Consider the following 11,439-nt stretch of genomic DNA (forward strand, 5'->3'; position numbering starts at 1 on the left):
CTGTCTCAGTTTAAAACCATTCCCCCTTGTCTTATCACTATCAACTCATGTAAACAGTTGTTTCCCCCTCCTGTTTACTTGGTCCCTTCACATACTAGAAGGCCACAATGAGGTCTCCCTGGAGCCTTCTCTTCTCCAAGCTAAACAAGCCCAGTTCCCTCAACCTTTCCTCATAGGAGAAGTGTTCCAGCCCTCTGATCATCCTAGTGGTCCTCTGGACCTGCTCCAAGAACTCTACATCCTTCTTGTGCTGGGGGCCCCAGGTCTGGATGCAGCACTCCAGATGGGGCTTCACAAGAGCTGAGTAGAGGGAGACAATCACCTCCCTCTCCCTGCTGGCCACCCCTCTTTTAATGCAGCCCAGGATACTATTGGACTTCTGGGCTCGTCTTCCACCAGGCGTGCATGCATAGTCTTCTTTACCACATCAGCCCCAAAGCACAGAGACTTAGATTTTGCTGCAGAAAAAAATCTCCCAAAGGCTCAAAGGCACATCTTTTTGTTGGCCAATTATCTGAAAATCACATAGAGAAAAACAAATTTTCAGGCTGAGCTTTCAAGTGCCAAGCATCAGCCCAAAGTGAATTTTTATGGCAGAGTTATGAAAGAAGAATGGGTCCTATGAAAGGAGACATGATTAAGAACCCTTATCTTTTTGTAATATGAAAACAAACAAAAAGTCCCAGCTACCCATGGTGACCATAAAGTTGCCACAATGTGGAATAATCTGTGAACCTGGTTCATAGATCCTGGTAGGATTTAGGACAAAGGCAATGTGGTTCTGCGTTCCTGGGTATATTGTTAGGGACTGTAATCAGCCAGGCTCTCCTGGTTCACTTAAAAGAAGTGCCCCAAGGCAAAACTTTCTCTCTAGGCAGCTGTATTGCAGGTGTCTCCTATTTCATTTGAGAAGACACACTTCACTTTCAACTCTACCCGCACTCTACACAAAATGAATATTTCAGTTTATTGCAGAAAATCCTTCTAGCAAAATATAGTCACATAAGCAAGTTTGCTAAGTGAATGCTTTACATTAACAGAATGGAGTCTTCAGAAAATGCTTTCCATGCATCAGTGAGCTTTTGATGCTTGCAGTCGCTCACCCTGCATGCTCCATCCCCTCTGAGGAAGACTGGGAGATACATGGGTATGGAGAACTATAAGTATTTCAGTTGTAGTGTGAAAAAAAATTGCTATTCTTTCCCTAAATCAACCTCAAATGTACCCAATTGAGAAAACAGGTTGGTTAACTGGATTATCCAAATCTGAACATCCAGCATTTTTCTTTTTTTGGACATTTTTCTTAGTCTGTGTTTGACACGCAAACAAACGACTTCTGTCTGTCAAGCTGATTTTTGAGTATATGGATAATATTTCTTAAATCCCATAGTTACTTTTAAATCTCATAGTTAGAAAACCATCCTTATATGTACAAGAATGTATGTTTTCCTAAATTAATTTTATCTAATAATTCATATTAGAACATTCGCCCATGATTTTTTTTTTTTCAAGGAAAACGTTCTCTTTCAAAAGTTTGTATCTCAGCTCATGCAAGTACTGAAAAAAAATAACACTGCTAATTACCATCTTCTGGATTTTTTTCTATCAAAGGTTATCTAATACAGATTTTCTCAAAACCACAGGTGTCTGGGAAAACAACAACAACAACAACATTCCTCTATGAGAAGTTGCCTTCCTGAGAATACTTTTTTTTCAAAATGATAGATTTGGAAAACAGGAATTATATAAAACTTTCCCACTTCAAGAACAACACCCAAAACATTTATCGAAGTTAAACAGCACAACCAGTTTGTTCTGATAGGTTCTCAGTTCCAGTGCTTTCAGGTTGAAATTCTAGGGCTTTCAGGACACTGTGGATTATGTTTCTTCTTGGACAGTTTCATGGTCTTATCACAACGCTCTTTAATAGCTACCAACCTTGGTTAGTTGTTTTCTCAAAATCATGGTGCTGTGTTGACAGTTGTTATCACGATCATTTAGCCATGGAAGTTGGCTAGTTACAGCAAGTAACAGCTCAATTTCCCAGTAAACCTACTGGGATGATTCCACTTGAAAAAAATCATGGTTGTAAACAAGCATGGTTTCTATATATTTAGCAATCCTTTAACAGATTCTCATATATGAACCTGTCCCACCTGCTCTTCAACTCACATGAACCCTTGGCCGCCCAAGCATCCTGCACTGCACTTCTCAGCCACATCTGATCTGAAGAGCCCCTTTGTTTGCCTCAAGCCTGGCTGCTGCTCATTTCAACTGCTGCCTGGCTGTTCTTTACATTAGGATAAACACTGAAGTGAAGAACCAGTCCCCCACTCCAAGTCATTCATGCTTTTTTGTTCTTCATAGTAGAATAAGCAGCAAGGAATAAAGCCACCATTCACCCACACTACTACTAATCTGTCATACTGTAGTCCTTAGTTAGCAGCAGTGATGATAAACTGTCATTTCTTGGCTGCTGTTTCATCACAGAGTTAAAATACTCTGAAAGAGTATTCAAATTAAATCAAAATGATGGCTTCTTTTATTTAAAGAACAATTACAGTAGATCATGGAGGCTGAGTTCAGAAATAAATCATTTACACTCTTTACTTTAAACGAAAAAGAGCATGTATCAAGAACAGGAGCATTTTTCTTCCTAAGGCAAGATTTTCACTCATCCATCTGTTCCAGCTTTCATGGAAATCACAAATAAAATTCTCATTACTGTGCCAAATTAGTCAGACAGAATCAACTAAATCAGTGAAAGTATAGCATTATTTAAAACCTGGCACAACTGAGCAAGAACCATGATCATGGAGAAGAACAAGCAGATCACTGAGGGTAGGGCCATGAAGTGTGGAAGAAATGTGAATACTCTGTTAGCAAATACACCTGCTTATACAAACAACAAAAACTACAACAAAAACCCAGCTCTCTTTCAGTAATTAATTTTGTAATACTTCCTGAATGTGGGTATTGTTAATACTGATGAAAACCTACATGTTTTTTAAAGCTAAAAGTCTAGGACATATGATTCTTAGCTGTCTCACACAGTAAAATGGAGTTCAAGAGAGAATTTTTTAAAGACTAGTTCATGGGGAAGAAGTGTCGTAATTCAATATTACTATCTTTATTCTTCGTATGAGTGTCTGTTCCTAAAAATGCTGAAGTTTTAGCACACAGCCTTCGAAGAATTTGCTCCTGAGCTCAGTTATTACCTGCTCCCTGCAAGATTTTTCCTTTAGAGCCATAGGAATGATGCAGTTTTGGGCCACGTATCAGTCTCCGTAAACAGCTGCATCCATATTAGTGACAGTGATACGTCGTTCCAGCATCTGCAGTGCATTCAGGCCTAGGAGAGGGAATTACCAGCCTTGAAAATTTGATCACAGCTGAGCCATTGGAGTCATTTCTGGGAAAACTGGAGGAAAACAAGAAAATGCCTACAGAAATCTTTACTGGAATGCAAGTTCTGACTGCCCATGTCTAAGTTCTTCAGAGTTGCAGTTAGCTAACAACTTCAGCTTTTCCCACTGCAGAAACAAACAAGATTTCAGTGACTTTCAATGAATACAATTCCAAATTCATGGACATGTTCTCCATAACTCCCTTCCCTTCCATTTGAAAAAGATGCTTGGTTTAGTGCTGGTTTAATTGTTGCTACAATCCACGGTAGGTACCCTTGAAACTAGCAGATGGACAAATGCTTAAATTGCGTATTCAGAGACAGTTGGCATTCTTTCTGTGACCAAAAGGTTGATTCATATGCTAGATTGTGTATTCAGAGACAATCTGGCATTCTTTCTGTACCCAAAATGTTGATTCAAATGCTATATTAGAAGTCTTGCAATGTAAGACTTTTTATATGCTATATTAAAAGTCTTTTAAAAATACAGAAGATACTTAACAATGTTTCTTACCTCTGAGGTCACTCAACTGTCATCTTATGCTGCTGATAACAGCCAGCCTCCGTCCCAAATATCTACTCTGTGAGAGAAAAGCATCTTACTCTGCCCCTTTAATATGATATGCAGACAGAGTAATCACATTCTTATGTATCTCACTACATAAATTAATTAGCAAGATGCAGCTAAATCAGCTTTTACAAAGAAAGGATCAGAAAAATAGAAATAAGAAATGGAAAAAGGCTGGAGGACTGTTATAGTGATCTTTGTTATGCCTGTGCAGAAAAGCAGAGCATTACATCTGAAGTGTAGCAGATTTCACTTAATCCCACCGATTTGTACTTAGCACTTGCACCATTTGATAAGCTTAAACCACTAATTAATAGTGTGAGACAATCTTATCTGGATCAGTGAGAGAAAACTCCCCCTGCCTCAAAAATGTCTGAGGAAAAGCACACTTCTCCAAAGAGAGGTGCTCTTCTTCCCCCAGGAGAAGAGGAGTTCAGGGGAGATATTATTGCTCTCTACAATGATCTGAAAGGAGGTTGTAGTGAGGTGGGGGTTGGTGTCTTCTCCCAGGTAGTAGTGATAAAACAAGAGGCAATGGCCTGATGTTGTGCCAGGTGAGGTTCTGGTTGGATATTAGGAACAAAAATACTCTCAGAAAGAGCGGTGCTGCAGTGGCACAGGCTACCCAGAAAGTGGTGGAGTCACCATCTCTGGAGGTGTTCCAGAACCTTGTGGATGTGGCACTGAGGACATGGTCAGTGGGCATGGGGGTGATGGGCTGGTAGTTGGCCAGGGTGATCTTACAGGTCTTTTCCAACCTTAATGATTCTATGAATTTATAAACCTACTGATCCTATAAAGTCTCAAACTTTCTTTTCAAGAGAGGCCCCTTTGCACATAAGGCTCTAATTTTATTAGTATTACAGGAAGATGTTATCCCTCCTTTATTCTCCTTTCATTTTTGTGAACTTTTTCAGACTTAATTCTTCCTCTGAAGAATGACTGATGTAGATTTCCATTGCAGTGTTCCTCACACAGTAATTGGTTCTGCCATATATTGCTTGTGAGGCCAAATAACGCAGTCAGTGCCTCTTTTTTGTATATGGCATACCTGCAAAATGTAGAAATGGGAGATACAGCCTTGTGATTAAAACTGTCTTTATCAAATTCATGTATTTACCTGCATCTGATTGTTTAACAAGTTGTGGCCTTCTGATACTTGAAAGGAGCATATGAACAGGAGGGGGAACAGCTGTTTATGAGAGTGGATAGGAATAGGACAAGAGGGAATGGTTTTAAACTGTGACAGGGGAGGTTTAGATTAAATATCAGGAGGAAGTTTTTCACACAGAGAGTGGTGACGCACTGGAACAGGTTGCCCAAGGAGGCTGTGGATGCCCCATCCCTGGAGGCATTCAAGGCCAGGCTGGATGTGGCTCTGGGCAGCCTGGTCTGGTGGTTGGTGACCCTGCACATAGCAGGGGGGTTGAAACTCAATGATCATTGTTGTCCTTTTCAACCCAGGCCATTCTATGATTCTGTGATTCTATGATCTTTTGAAGACCAAGATAGGCTAAATTTTGCCATTATTTTTACAATGGCTGTATATAACTCACAGTGTCTATATATAATTCACACTGGGCAGGACTTTTAGAACTTGTCTGTGCCATTTTATTTAAAAAATGAGATTCTGCTTTAACAAATATTAGCCAGATTTAAAAGACAGAAGTATATGTCTATCAAAACAGCACTTCTTCCTACAAATGTGCATTTAGTACTAGAGGATGCTAATTATTTAGATTAACTGCAGCTGATGTCATGTTAGGCATACGAAAAACAGAAGTTGTTCATATGATTCCCAACATGGAAGCAAGGTGTTTTAGTTTATTCAAAAAAGGACAATTATATTATTTTGCACGACTGACAAAGATCAAATTATGTTTTTAACATTGAATTTTAATCAGAATGTGGTTTTTGACAGACATAAAATACAAGTAAATTTTAAGCACTTAAAGGGCTTCTTTTTCTGCAGGATTTATGAGAGCAGAGTATTTGTGCAATGCAATAAAATAGACTGTAAGCAATCAGTGAGAGATACAGGATGTTCTCACAAAAGAGATCCTTATAGCATCTGCATAAAGGGGACAATGTCCTCACATTTATATTAATAGCAATGAAGACATTCATTCTTTTTCTGACATGAAATAAACTTCTGGACTCACAAGCAGAAGTAAATGGTAGAGAACCACAGAAACAGAGATCATGAATCATTTTATCTAGTTTCATTCATTTCAGGTTTAACAACTCAATGGAGACAACACACCAAAACCCAAGATGAGCTGTTCCTCAACACATCCCTGGCATTACTCCCAAAACACCACTGTTTTGTTTCACAGTACTTGTACATGTAAATCTGTTCAAAAATCAGGGCTTGAGACTCTGGAAATATATGAGATTTCATATAAATTATGAACTTAGCTTCTGCTGTGGAGATCGACTTCTTTGATTTCTGATCAGTGAGCATTTACATTTTGGGGCTTGTCTTTGCTCTTCCATCCACAATAATAAGGAGTGGTTCTTTTGAGCAAAAACGTAATCTCTCTCATGAGCCCATGCAGCAAACCTGCCCTGAATGGCAACGCATACCATCACAGCCCTGAAAGCCAACCATACTCTTCCTGGGCTGCATCAGAAGAAGCATGGTCAGCAGATCAAGGGAGGGGATCCTGCCCCTCTGCTATGCACTGGTGAGACCTCCTCTGGGGTACTGAATCCAAGTGTGGAGTCCTCAATACAGGAAAGATATGGACCTGTTGGAGTGCATCCAGAGGAGGGGCACAAAAATGACCCAAGGAATGGAGCACTTCTCCTATGAGGACAGACTGAGAGATCTGGGGCTGTTCAGCCTGGAGAAGAGAAGGTTCTGGGGAGACCTGAGAGTAGCCTTTCAGTATCTAAAGGGGGGCTGTAAGAAAGAAGGAGATAGGCTCTTCAGCAGGGTCTGTTGTGACAATGGAAAATGGTTTCAAACTAAAAGAAGGGAGATTTAAATTGGATATAAGGAAAAAGATTTTTTGCACTGAGGGTGGTGAGGCACTGGAACAGCTTGTCAAGAGAGGCAGTGGATGTCCCATCCCTGGAGAAACCCAAGGTCAGGCTGGAGGGGCTCTAAGCACCTGATCTAGCTGTAAGCATCCCTGTTCATTGCAGGGAGTTGGACCGGGTGGCCTTTAAAGGTCCTTTCCAATTCAGACAATTCTATGACAAGCAGATGGTTTCATTGAAACAAACCCTTTGTTTCTTGATGTAGCTTTTAAGATACTCAGCACTGCTCCCTTCTGCAATGCTGTGACACAGTGGAAAGCAAATGTTATGCACTGTATACACAAGCAGTTCCATTCAGGTGAGGGCTGAAAAAGCTCTGCAGACTTTCTTTTGTCATAGATCTCTCTCAAAGCAATTACGTTAGTTTAAATGTTGATGAGAACATTTTCCATGACGTTATTTCTGTTCTCCCAGTCATGGGTTTGCATTGCTGTTCCTCTTGGGGCTTTTTCTGTTTTTGCTATTTCACACAAGTTTGATTTCAGAGAGTGAAAAACTAATTAGGAACCATGAGTCCCCCTCTAAGAAAACCTCATGAATATAATTAGATCCTATTGACTCTGTCTGCTGTACATGTTGTCCACATGCTTTGTAGTTTACACAAAGACAGATGATTTCTGACCTAGGATCTTGTCAGCACTTATGTCTAGAGAGTATTTAAAGATAATGACTCTATGTGACCATTGAACTAAATGTTCTGGTTTTAAAAAGTGAAAGAAAAACAAGGATAAGCAATGTATTACCATAAATGAATTTGAAAGAGCTGGAAAACTATTTACTGATCCGGCCAACATTAATATGCCTGATTAATCTCAAAGAATTTGGCAGGCCTGATATACACTTTTATATTTGTAAGATTGGATCTATGTAGCCAAGCATACAGGTAACACAAAGAAACGTTGCAGGTGTTACAGAACTCCTGCCTCTAGCACAAATCTTAAAATAGGAAGCAAAAGGAAGGGCAGCTTCCCAGCTACGAGGCAGATTCAGTGGGACTTGGTGTAAGATGCTCAAGCAGTAGTATGTGGTGAACTGATTATGGCCAGCAAGCTGCAAGTGGCCTGGTGGGGTAATTCGTCTTGCTTGTAGCTTGCTTGCAGTGGCCTTTCCCCTGGAAAAATTCTGTGAGCACACTGAGAGATTTGCCAACAGGAAGCATTACAGCAACAGCAGCAGCCTGGCCCTGCTGTCACCCCTCCCAGAAACCACACTCTTACCCATGGTGTCAAACCCATGCATCTCAGACAAGACAGCCCAAGAGCTACAAGGTTATGACAGGTAGTAGCAGTAAGTGGCTTGCAACCTCTGCTGTAATCATGCAGCTATCTGCACCCCTTGTAATCCTGATGGGCCCCCAGGAAAGGAGGCCACCAGCATGCCAGAATGACAATTGTGCTACTGGCAACAATGCTGCAGCATCTCAGCACACGCTCTGAGATCAGGTCCAGCAGGTCTTCTCCTCATCCAAAGGAGAGGAAAGGGTTCCAGTATTTATTTGGCTTTCTCCATACAGCTTAAGAGCTTCTAAAGGACTATCACAGGAAGAATAATTGGAAAGTCTGTTCTAATGAAGCTGGAAGCCTCTGAGCATTTTGGAAGAACACACAGCTTGGTGAGATGGTTCCTGTTGCTCCAGATTGAGGTGTCCAAACCTTCTGCCTGGGCAGAGGGCAGCACTGCCTTCTCCTGGTATGGCTGCACTTGTTTATGTACCCATGTTCATGACACTGCCCTGGCACCCTGCCTAGAGGAGTCACTCCCCTTCAGGAAATAAACAGATTGTGGTAGCACTGCCTGTACAGGCGTTGCCTAGAGCTTCCTCCCTGCTTTCTGTCTCATCCTCTCTTTTTTCTGCTCTTTCTCTGCAAACACAAAATGATGTCCTGTGGCACCACCATGTCACAGAACCGCAGGGTACGACCCCTGAGTCTGTCTTCCCAACCCTGGCTCAAGCAGGAACACTCAGCACTGGGTGCCCAGGACCACATCCAGGCAGCTTCTGAAGGTCTACAAGGAGAAGACTCCAAAGCCTCTCTGGGCAGCCTGTAGCTCTTCACTGTCACAGCATTTATATACACAGAATAAGAAGACCCCAAAAAGCAAGCAAGAAGGCCAAAAGGGATACACTAATGCACTTCCAATAGTCTCCACACTTAAGATATATTCTAATATTGATATCTAAATTTTTAACTTTAAGTAAAACTAGAAGTTTTAACTTTGACTAAATCTGAATATCTCTTATCAATCAGTTTTTTTTAGTTTAAGCAGGAGTGATGCCAAGGGAAGATGAATCAAACTGAGAGATCCAAGCTAGATAATATGAACTTTTCAACTGTTGTTCAAAACAGAGTGCAGGGCCTGGTTTGTTCAGATGGCCTCGTGATAAAGAAAAAAAGTCTGAAATCTGACTTTAGACACAGTGACATTAGGTGCATTTGCATGTGCCATCTGCATTCATGTTGTATTTTAAAAATGATCAAGGAAGGGCTCTGAGTAAGTATTGCTCTGACACCGAGGTGGCAGCCCTACCTGCAGAGCGAACCTGCACTGGCAACACGGTGTTTTGGCCTCTGGTAACCCTTACAGCAAACAGATTAATCATTAACAATTCATAAAACAATTATATATCAGGCATTACATTTCTCTTACTTTAATGTACAAAATTGTACCACGCGCACATTTATTTGACAAAATGCTTATTTTTCTTTATGCTACTTGTATTTTACAGCAAGATTTTTCTTGCTACCTCAGATACACAAACTCCATCGAGTTATCACCTGGAACAGGAGAGATGTTTGCTATGCTACTTTAGGGAGCAGTACAGGTAAAATGAGCCTGTAGCATCTGCCCAAGCACTGCAAAAACTGCATAGAGAAGGTAATACTAGCTTAAAGAATTTCAGTACTTCCTTCTACCAATGCTGCCCATCCTCTGCTTGCTCCTCCTACCTGGAAAGCAAATACAAAATGGGAAAGCAGATACCCTTCAGCAGTCAGGCTGCAGATAAAGAGCCACGTGGACACCAGCCGAGGCAGTGATGGGTGGAGCGGAGGCAACACCTCTAGCAGGCATTGTCATCACAGGCTTGAGCTTTTGAAACCACGCTCTTATTCTAGATCTAGATGGAGGCTGCTGCTGCTGATTCAAGTACCTGGTTACATAAGGGAACTTAATTGTACTTAAATTACATGAAATTAAGTATGGCAGTTACACCCTTCACCTTTAAAGAGGTTTTAATTTGATCCATCCCACTCTCAAGTACATCTGTACATCTCCATCCTGGCATACTACTAATGTGTTTAATGGAAATAAGCAAAGCCATGTGTTTTACATTAACACAAAAAGCATGAGATCTTGGTTGCATGGCAGTTAATAATTTCAATGGAATTTTATTTCAGCCTGGTATTATCTTGCGGGTCACACACAAAATCACAAGACACTCTCTCAGTGTCCAGGAGTTCTCATGTGCAATAGATGCCCTATTATTAATCTAACCAGCAATGTCTTTACATACTGTTAAGAATTGTTTTCAGATGCTTCTGGCACTGAGAGTAATTAGACTATCTTTCAAATCCTTCATTTGCAAAAAAATTAATTTGAAGCAATTTATTGCAACTATGTATACACCCTCTGCATTATATACCTTCTGTATTTATACAGGGCAACTACACAACTTAGGGTAAACTGTTGTACCTCTGAAAGTCATCCGTAGTTCAAAGGTTTCTTTGTCGCTGTGTTAAATGCACAAATAGACTGAGCTGACTTAGCAAACATGTGACTAGCACATTAGTGCTCAGAAATTTCTTGTAACATACAAGGTATGAAGCCAGAAAGGAAATATAATGCAATATGTTCTTTAAAGTTATAATGAAACATATGAAAAAGAAAACACAGCGCAACGTGACTAAGTCTGTAACCAGTCTAACTGGAAACAAATAATTATAGTCAGCTCTCCATTAATTCTGGGTGGATTATCAAATTTGAAAATAAATTAGGCTAAGGATGCAGAACAGCTGCCCTGTTTCCAAACCAGTCAATTAAGGTTGGCAGGGCTCAGTGACTCACGCGCAGCACCACAGATGCAGCATTACAGCTTCCAGCCCTGACAGGGCAGCTGGGTGGTTTGTTACCAACAGACATTCCTGACCAGCCTCAAACTAAACTATCACGCATAAACCCCCAAACTTAGGGTTGAAGACACACTGATTTCTGCCAATTAGCATTAATGTTGTAAGTTTTCATGTCACTTTGACAAGAGATACGCATAGCAGGCAAATCTCAAGCTTACAGATCAATCCAAACTTTCTTCTTGCCTTTAAAATCTTTGCTTTACTCAACTATGAGATTCTTGAGCTACATTCAGGCTTTTGCCATTTTTTACCATTCCTACTCAGAAACAGTACAGTTAGTTCATGAGATG

This window comes from Lagopus muta, chromosome 1 (assembly GCF_023343835.1).
Source record: "Lagopus muta isolate bLagMut1 chromosome 1, bLagMut1 primary, whole genome shotgun sequence".
Classification (NCBI taxonomy): Eukaryota; Metazoa; Chordata; class Aves; order Galliformes; family Phasianidae; genus Lagopus; species Lagopus muta.